The following is a 10000-nucleotide window of genomic DNA, read 5'->3' as shown; positions in this document are numbered from 1 at the left end:
CCTCATCGATCGACAAGAAGACGGGTAGGGGGAAGGAAGGAAGGAAGGGAGGAGAAGATGCGAGCCCTTCTCCAGGACGCGGCGGAAAGACCGCGCGCGCACGTGCAGGCGGGTGTGCGTGGGCAACGTCTGCCGAGAGGTGCTCGCCCGTGCCTGAACACCGGCCCGCCCCACGCCACCCCGAGCGAGGCGGGGAGCGGGATAGGACCGGCCCGCCGGGAAGCCTCTCCGATGCGCCCGAGGAGCGCCTCTCGTGTTCGGCCGGGGCTCCCGCGTGCAGGTGAGGATGCGGTGCGGAACGAGAACGAGGCGCCGCCGCCACGACCATCGGGTCCCGCCTTCCACCGTCGCGGCGGGACCCACCGGGGACGCCCCCGGCCCTTCTGCCTTCGAGTGCCGGCTGACCGGACTGTGCCCTTCTCCGCGCTCGCTTTCTCTCTCGCTTTCTCCGCTTCGCGCCAGCGAGCGCTGCAGCCGGCTTCCCCCGTTCGTTCGATTGTTCTCTCTCGCCTTCTCGGGTTCGCCCTGGGCGGCGCGGGAGCCGGCTATTTCACCCGCACAGCTCTCTCTCGCCTTGCCCGGCTTTTTTTCGCCGCTCGCCCGGGAGACCGCCTTAACCCACCACCGAACGGCGGGACGGGGCGCGACGGACAAACCGAAGCGACCGGATCGACCACACGAACCGACGCCCCAGAGAGCCGCCGCCACCGCCGACCGCCGCCGAAACCCGTCTGGCCGGCCGGTCAACCCAGCTCGCGAGCGCCCGCTCACCACCGATCTCCGGAGCAGAGTCCGCACTCTCTCCTACCGACGAAAAGTAAAGGCATCCGAAAAGAAAGCTCCACGGACGACGACGCCGACTACCGGCAAAGGCTCCGACAGCAGCCGACCTTTACCTCGACATAACTGGAGGCAGAGAATTAGAGCGACGCCTCTGGCCGCACCGTAGCAGCAGCGCCCCCCCCACACACAAAAGACGCGAACAGCCGCCGGAGCCGGGTAGACGTGGCCGCCGCTGCCGGAACGGCGCCGCGGCGACCCCTGGGCGGATGCGCCGCGCCTGGCAGCCGGGCGGAGCCGGGTAGACGTGGCCGCCGCTGCCGGAACGGCGCCGCAGCGACCCCTGGGCGGATGCGCCGCGCCTGGCAGCCGGGCGGAGCCGGGTAGACGTGGCCGCCGCTGCCGGAACGGCGCCGCAGCGACCCCAGGCCGGTTGAGCCGCGCCATGCAGCCGCGCGGAGCCGGGTAGACTTGTCCGCCGATGCCGGAACTGCGCCCCAGCGACCCCAGGACGGCTGCAGTCGCGAAATGCAGCTTCGCGGAGCCGGGTAGACGTGGCCGCCGCTGCCGGGACGGCTCCGCAGCGACGCCGGGCCCGCTGCGCCGCACAAGGCAGCCGCGCGGAGTCGGGCTGACGTGGACGCGGATGCCGGGCCGGCGCCGCAGCGACCCCAGGCCGTCTGCGGGAGGCCAGGCAGCCTCCCGGAGCCGGGTAGACGTGGCCGCCGCTGCCGGGACGGCTCCGTAGCGACCTCTGGCCCGCTGCGGGAGACCAGGCAACCGCGCGGAGCCGGGTAGACGTGGCCGCCGCAGCCGGAACGGCGCCGCAGCGACCCCTGGGCGGCTGCGCCGCGCCAGGCAGCCGCGCGGAGCCGGGTAGACGTGGCCGCCTCTGCCGGGCCGGCGCCGCAGCGACCCCAGGCCGGCCACGCCTCGCCATGCAGCCTCGCGGAGCCGGGTAGACGTGGCCACCGCTGCCGGGGCGGCGCCGCAGCGACCCCTGGGCGGCTGCGCCGCGCCAGGAAGCCGCGCGGAGCCGGGTAGACGTGGCCGCCGATGCCGGAACGGCGCCGCAGCGACCCCAGGCCGGCTACGCCGCGCCATGCAGCCTCGCGGAGCCGAATAGACGTGGCCGCCGCTGCCGGGCCGGCGCCGCAGCGACCCCAGGCCGTTTGAGCCGCGCCATGCAGCCGCGCGGAGCCGGGTTAGACTCGTCCGCCGATGCCGGAACGGCGCCGCAGCGACCCCAGGACGGCTGCAGTCGCGCAATGAAGCTTCGCGGAGCCGGGTAGACGTGGCCGCCGCTGCCGGGACGGCTCCGCGGCGAAGCCGGGCCGGCTGCGCCGCTCCAGGCAGCCGCGCGGAGCCGGGCTGACGTGGCCGCGGCTACCGGGCCGCCGCTGCGACCCCAGTCGTCTGCGGGAGGCCAGGCAGCCTCCCGGAGCCGGGTAGACGTGGCCGCCGCTGCCGGAACGGCGCCGCAGCGACCCCATGCCGGCTACGCCTCGCCATGCAGCCTCGCGGAGCCGGGTAGACGTGGCCGCCGCTGCCGGGCCGGCGCCGCAGCGACCCCTGGGCGGCTGCGCCGCGCCAGGCAGCAGTGCGGAGCCGGGTAGACGTGGCCGCCGATGCCGGAACGGCGCCGCAGCGACCCCAGGCCGGCTACGCCTCGCCATGCAGCCTCGCGGAGCCGGGTAGACGTGGCCGCCGCTGCCGGGCCGGCTCCGCAGCGACCTCTTCCCGCTGCGGGAGACCAAGGAAACCGCGCGGAGCCGGGTAGACGTGGCCGCCGCTGCCGAAAAGGCGCCGCAGCGACACCAGGCTGGTTGAGCCGCGCCAGGCAGCCGCGCGGAGCCGGGTAGACGTGGCCGCTGCTGCCGGAACGGCGCCGCAGCGACCCCAGGCCGGCTACGCCGCGCCGTGCAGCTTCGCGGAGCCGGGTAGACGTGGCCGCCGCTGCCGGGACGGCTCCGCGGCGAAGCCGGGCCGGCTGCGCCGCACAAGGCAGCCGCGCGTAGCCGGGATGACGTGGCCGCGGCTACCGGGCCGCCGCTGCGACCCCAGGCCGTCTGCGGGAGGCCAGGCAGCCTCCCGGAGCCGGGTAGACGTGGCCGCCGATGCCGGAACGGCGCCGCAGCGACCCCTGGGCGGCTGCGCCGCGCCAGGCAGCAGTGCGGAGCCGGGTAGACGTGGCCGCCGATGCCGGAACGGCGCCGCAGCGACCCCATGCCGGCTACGCCTCGCCATGCAGCCTCGCGGAGCCGGGTAGACGTGGCCGCCGCCGCCGGGCCGGCGCCGCAGCGACCCCAGGCCGGCTACGCCGCGCCATGCAGCCTCGCGGAGCCGGCTAGACGTGGCCGCCGCTGCCGGAACGGCGCCGCAGCGACCCCAGGCCGGCTACGCCGCGCCAGGCAGCAGTGCGGAGCCGGGTAGACGTGGCCGCCGATGCCGGAACGGCGCCGCAGCGACCCCATGCCGGCTACGCCTCGCCATGCAGCCTCGCGGAGCCGGGTAGACGTGGCCGCCGCCGCCGGGCCGGCGCCGCAGCGACCCCAGGCCGGCTACGCCGCGCCATGCAGCCTCGCGGAGCCGGCTAGACGTGGCCGCCGCTGCCGGAACGGCGCCGCAGCGACCCCAGGCCGGCTACGCCGCGCCAGGCAGCAGTGCGGAGCCGGGTAGACGTGGCCGCCGCTGCCGGAACGGCGCCGCAGCGACCCCATGCCGGCTACGCCTCGCCATGCAGCTTCGCGGAGCCGGGTAGACGTGGCCGCGGCTGCCGGGCCGGCGCCGCAGCGACCCCAGGCCGGTTGAGCCGCGCCAGGCAGCCGCGCGGAGCCGGGTAGACTCGTCCGCCGATGCCGGAACGGCGCCGCAGCGACCCCAGGCCGTCTGCGGGAGACCAGGCAACCGCGCGGAGCCGGGTAGACGTGGCCGCCGCTGCCGGGACGGCTCCGTAGCGACCTCTGGCCCGCTGCGGGAGACCAGGCAACCGCGCGGAGCCGGGTAGACGTGGCCGCCGCAGCCGGGACGGCGCCGCAGCGACCCCTGGGCGGCTGCGCCGCGCCAGGCAGCCGCGCGGAGCCGGGTAGACGTGGCCGCCTCTGCCGGGCCGGCGCCGCAGCGACCCCAGGCCGGCCACGCCTCGCCATGCAGCCTCGCGGAGCCGGGTAGACGTGGCCGCCGCTGCCGGGCCGGCGCCGCAGCGACCCCAGGCCGGTTGAGCCGCGCCAGGCAGCCGCGCGGAGCCGGGTAGACTCGTCCGCCGATGCCGGAACGGCGCCGCAGCGACCCCAGGCCGTCTGCGTGAGACCAGGCAACCGCGAGGAGCCGGGTAGACGTGGCCGCAGCTCCCGGAACGGCGCCGCAGCGACCCCAGGCCGGTTGAGCCGCGCCATGCAGCTTCGCGGAGCCGGGTAGACGTGGCCGCCGCCGCCGGGCCGGCGCCGCAGCGACCCCAGGCCGGTTGAGCCGCGCCAGGCAGCCGCGCGGAGCCGGGTAGACTCGTCCGCCGATGCCGGAACGGCGCCGCAGCGACCCCAGGCCGGTTGAGCCGCGCCATGCAGCCGCGCGGAGCCGGGTAGACGTGGCCGCCGATGCCGGAACGGCGCCGCAGCGACCCCAGGCCGGCTACGCCGCGCCATGCAGCTTCGCGGAGCCGGGTAGACGTGGCCGCGGCTGCCGGGCCGCCGCCGCAGCGACCCCAGGCCGGTTGAGCCGCGCCATGCAGCCTCGCGGAGCCGGGTAGACTTGTCCGCCGATGCCGGAACTGCGCCCCAGCGACCCCAGGACGGCTGCAGTCGCGAAATGCAGCTTCGCGGAGCCGGGTAGACGTGGCCGCCGCTGCCGGGACGGCTCCGCAGCGACGCCGGGCCCGCTGCGCCGCACAAGGCAGCCGCGCGGAGTCGGGCTGACGTGGCCGCGGCTGCTGGGCCGGCGCCGCAGCGACCCCAGGCCGTCTGCGGGAGGCCAGGCAGCCTCCCGGAGCCGGGTAGACGTGGCCGCCGCTGCCGGGACGGCTCCGTAGCGACCTCTGGCCCGCTGCGGGAGACCAGGCAACCGCGCGGAGCCGGGTAGACGTGGCCGCCGCAGCCGGGACGGCGCCGCAGCGACCCCTGGGCGGCTGCGCCGCGCCAGGCAGCCGCGCGGAGCCGGGTAGACGTGGCCGCCTCTGCCGGGCCGGCGCCGCAGCGACCCCAGGCCGGCCACGCCTCGCCATGCAGCCTCGCGGAGCCGGGTAGACGTGGCCACCGCTGCCGGCCCGGCGCCGCAGCGACCCCTGGGCGGCCGCGCCGGGCCAGGCAGCCGCGCGGAGCCGGCTAGACGTGGCCGCCGCAGCCGGGCCGGCGCCGCAGCGACCCCTGGGCGGCTGCGCCGCGCCAGGCAGCCGCGCGGAGCCGGGTAGACGTGGCCGCCGATGCCGGAACGGCGCCGCAGCGACCCCAGGCCGGCCACGCCTCGCCATGCAGCCTCGCGGAGCCGGGTAGACGTGGCCGCCGCTGCCGGGCCGGCGCCGCAGCGACCCCTGGGCGGCTGCAGCCGCGCCATGCAGCCTCGCGGAGCCGGGTAGACGTGGCCGCCGCTGCAGGAACGGCGCCGCAGCGACCCCAGGCCGGCTACGCCTCGCCATGCAGCCTCGCGGAGCCGGGTAGACGTGGCCGCCGCGGCCGGGCCGGCTCCGCAGCGACCTCTGGCCCGCTGCGGGAGACCAGGCAACCGCGCGGAGACGGGCTGACGTGGCCGCCGCCGCCGGGCCGCCGCCGCAGCGACCCCAGGCCGTCTGCGGGAGACCAGGCAACCGCGCGGAGCCGGGCTGACGTGGCCGCCGCTGCCTGGCCGGCGCCGCAGCGACCTCCGGCCGTCCGTTTTTGCCGACCTCTCCTTGCCGCTGCGGACCGGCGGAGCCGCGCCGAGCCGTATAGACCGCGCGCAGTCCGGCCGCCGCCGCGGCAGCGACCGGGTTGTTCGGCGCTCGCCTGGGCCTTGCCGTCTTTCCGTCGTACCCGAGCCGCCGCCGCCGCCGCCGCCGCCGCCGCCTCCGCCTCGGTTCGACCGAGTCGGTCGCTCCCGGGCCGGCCCGTTCCTGGCGTACTCGGGCTCCGCGTGTCGGCGGCTGGCGCGGCCGGCCGCCCCCGCTCTGAGGGGCGTCCGGCCGCGTTCGGCGCGGTTCGGTGCGGGGTCCGCATTGCGGCCGCCGCGGCTCGGGGTCCGGCGGAGGCCCCTTCTCGTTCGTCTCGCGTGCGTTTGTTTGTCTGTCCGTTCGTTTGTTTATTTTACCGGCGCGTGTTTGCGTGCGCGTTCGCTCGTTTGACACTTTTCGTTTGATTCCCTTTTCGCTCGGTGGCCCGGTAGCTCTTCGCGCCGGGTGTTCGGAGTCGGGTATTTCTAACCCGATCCGCCCGCGGCTTGCGGGGTGGGGGTGGTGATGGTGTGTGTTTGTGTTTTGGGCGGGGAGGGCGCTTTTCCCGCTCGCCGCTATGTCCCCCGCTTCCTCCCCCCACTCCCCACCCCCGCCCCCCCCGCCCCACTCCCCCTCTGCGGAAGCGCGCAGGCGCCGGCGGGTCCCCGCCCGCGCGTAGCGGGGCGGGCGGGAAACGTCCGGCGGGCTCGCGACGGGATCGGCCGCTCGTGTCAGCGCGGGGAGGAAAAGAAATGGCGGGAAGACGGCGGCAGAGGTAGGCCGGCGGGGAACGGCCTCGTCCGTCCCGGGGGTGGGTGTGTGCGTTCGTCTGGGATTCGTTCCTTCGACTCATCCGGACGCCGGGCTCGCCCTGAGCCCCTCTCCCGGGCGGCGGGCGTGCCCGTTCCCTCACCCACCCACCCCGGCCCGGCCACCCCCCCCCCCCCCCCCTTTCCCCCCAGAGAAAAAAAAGAAAAAATAGAAAGAAACGGAAAGAAAGCGCGTGGCGGGCTGGGGGTGGGTCCTCGGCCGGTTTCGGGGGGGGGGGGGGGGGGGGGGCGGGAGTTTGCGGGGACCGGTCGAAGCCATCGGGCCTGGCCCGCCGGAGGGAAGCGAGAGAGAAAAATTAAAAAAAAAAAAAAAAGGAGGGTGGCGGGGGGGGGGGGGGGGGGAACCGAGGAGGGGGAGGGGGAGGAGGAGGGCGGAGTGGGAGGTGGTGGTGGTGGTGGGTAGGGGGGTGTGGGGGGGTGCGGGTGAGGTAGGGAGCTTAAAAAAGTAAAAAATGAAATTAAAAAGAAAAAAAAAAAAGGAGGCGGGAACGGCGAACAAACCCGGTCCGATCGGGCAGGGTGGGAGTCGGGTGGGTGGAGGGGGACGGGCACAGGCAGCGGCAAAAGAAAGGAAAGGCGGGAAGAAGAAATAACGGAAAACCCAAATCCCGCAGCTCTCTCGGCCAACGTCCCCCAAGAAGAAGGAAGGAAGGAACGGACGACCACCGAGCAAACGAGCGCTCGCACGGACGTCGGATGGACGTCTTCGAGAAGAAAGTAAGAGGGGCCGGGGGGCCGGGGGAGGGGACTAGGGTGGGAAAGAAAAGAGAGAAAGAAAGAAAGAGGTGGGGGGGGGGGGGGGGGGGAGGGGGGGGGCGGGAGAAAGAGAGAAAGAGAGAGAGAAAGAAGAATACGTCTACAGGTGCTGCAGAAAAGCGGGCCAGTCGGGCGGGGCACGTCCGGGAGAGGGCGGGTTAGGGCTAGGGTTAGGGTAGGCGGGCGAGGTTAGGGTAAGGGTCAGGTTTAGGCTTTGCGCGCTGGGAAGTTCAGGTGGCCGGCCGCGAGATCTACCCGTAAGCCCGTCGCGACCCCCTTCTTCCCAACGGAAGGGCGCGCCGGGCCGGGCCGGGCCTACTCAAACGCACGCGCGCGGGAGCGGGCGAGCGAGCAAGCGAGCAAGCAAGCAAATGGACGGGGAGACAGGCAGACGGATGGGTAGATAGATAAATATATGAATTAAGCCAATAACTAAAGAAAGAAACGGAAAAAAGTTCAAAAAAAATCAGAAAAACATACAAAAATTAAGAAGCTTCTGAAAAATCGAAAACAGAAAAGCAGGAACACGGAGGGGGAAAAAAAGAAAAGAAAAGAAAAAGAAAAGAAAAAGAAAGAAAGAAAGAAAGAAAGAAAGAAAGAAAGAAAGAAAGAAAGAAAGAAAGAAAGAAAGAAAGAAAGAAAGAAAAAGGGGGGGGGGGGGGGGGGGCTCAGGCGGGCAGCCGCCAGCACGCACGCAAGCGAAAAGGTACGTAGGAAAATATTTTAATGGAATGAATAAATAAGGAGGAAAATTAAAAAAGAAAAAAAAAAAGAACTAAAAAAAAAGTTAGAAAAAGAGAAGCTGAAACGTTTGAAGACAACATAAAAACACAGGAAAAAATTAAATTAAAATTAAAAAAAAAAAAATCACGCACGCACGGGCGAGCGAGCGAGTGAGCGAGCGAGCAAGCCAAGCAATAAATAAACAAACAAATGGAAAAATATTGGGGGGGAATCGGAGAAACATCATATATAAATGGAAAAGTTTTAAAAAAGCTGAAAACGGCAGAAGTCTAAACGGAAAGAACCATAGGTAAAGAAAAATCACGTTGAGGCGAGTCCGGGCGGTGGGGGCCGAGGGGTGTTGGGTGGGGGGGGGGGGGGGGACGACGACGGGGCACGGGACGGACGTTAAGAGGAGGGGGGGGGGGGGGGGGGGGAATGCAGCGGCGGCTGTGGCGGCATACCGCCACCCCGTCACGACCGCCCGCGCCTCGGCGTGGGCCCGCCATCCCGAGCCGGGCCTACAAATAGGAAAACAAAAGATAAAATGAAATGAAAAGATCAGAACAACGAGGAAAGTCAAGGAACATTTAAAAAGGAAAAAAAAAAAACGAAATTAAAAATCGCATCTGCCTGGGAGAGGGAGGGTCAGGGGTCAAGGCTGGGGCCGGGGGCGGGGGGAGGGGGGGGGGTGCGTGTGCAGGGCGGGCGGGGGCAAGGAAGGCCTCAGGCGCCGGCCGCCGGCTCTACCCGCATCCCCGTCGCGACCTCCCGCGCCTCGCGAGGGCCTGCCGGGCCGGGCCGGGCCGGGCCTACGCACGCACGCGAGAGAGAGAGAGAGAGAGAGAGCCGACAAATCAATAAACAGAGAAATAAACAACTAGACAGAGGTTCAAAAAGCATTGGGAAAACGTACGCCCGCAAGCGAGGAAGCAAACAAACGAGCGAGCGAGCGAGCAAGCAGACAGGTACGTAGAAAAATATTTTTGATATTTTGAACGATGAGATGGGAAAGCTAAAAGAAATAAACATAAAAAAAGATTTCAAAAAATAGAAAAACTGTAGCTGAAACGTTCGAAGTTAAACGAGACGGAACAGAAGATAGAAAAGAAAGAAAGAAAACATAAAAACAAAGGAAAAAAATAAAAATGAAAAACGCAGCAAAAAAAAAGTAAAAATCACGCGCGCACGCTCGCTCGCACGCACGCACGCACGCACACGCGAGCCCACCAATAAATAAAGAAATGGAAAAATTAAAAAAAAATAAAAATAAAAATAAAAAAACTGGAAAACCATACGTAAATGGAGAAGTTTGTAAAAAGCTGAACAAAGCAAAAAAAAAAAGGTAGGTAAAGATAAATCGTGCGAGGCGAGTCCGGGGCGGGGGGTGGGGGGGGGAGAGGGGGAGGGGGGGGAGGGGGGGCGAGGGGGTACGAGGGTTAAGCTCGGGGTGGGGCGCAGGGGCTGGGGGGGTGGGGCGGGAGGAGGAGGAGGAGGAGGAGGGGGAGGCGGCTGTGCCGGCATACCGCGACCCCCTCACGAGCACCCGCGCCTCGGCGTGGGCCCGCCATCCCAAGCCGGGCCTACGCACGCACGCACGCAAGCAGGCAGGCAGGCAGGCAGGCAGGCAGGCAGGCACTTAGAAAAGTATTTTATATATTTCAATGAATGATTGAATGGGAAAATTAAAAAAAAAGAAAAAAAAATTAGAAGAAAAAACGAGAACTAAAACGTCAAAAGAGAAAAAAAAGAAAAAAGAAAAAAAAAGCGATGAAAACCTAAAAACGTAGGAAAGGAACAGAAATTAAAAATAAGCGAAAATCACTCTGCCAGGGGAATCCGGGAGAGGTCAGGGGAGGGTCAGGGGTCAAGGCTGGCGGGGGGTGCTCTTGGGGGGGGGGGGGGGGTGGGGCGCGTAAGGAAGAGGAAGGCCTACGCGCGCACGCAAGCGAGCAAAGGAGTCAACGAGCAGGTCAGTAAGTAACTGAATAGGAAAACGGGGGGGGGCGGGGGG

At 68.7% G+C, this 10000-nt stretch overlaps 1 pseudogene; it reads left to right on the top strand.

Annotated features, from left to right (window-relative positions):
• The window catches only part of LOC149912077 (uncharacterized), a 1555-nt pseudogene extending 1111 nt beyond the window's left edge, over positions 1-444 (top strand).
• Positions 445-10000: the final 9556 nt, after the last annotated feature.

This window comes from Phasianus colchicus, unplaced genomic scaffold (genome assembly GCF_987193195.1).
Source record: "Phasianus colchicus unplaced genomic scaffold, bPhaCol1.hap1.1 HAP1_SCAFFOLD_44, whole genome shotgun sequence".
NCBI lineage: Eukaryota > Metazoa > Chordata > Aves > Galliformes > Phasianidae > Phasianus > Phasianus colchicus.
This window is presented reverse-complemented; position numbering and strand designations above follow the sequence as displayed.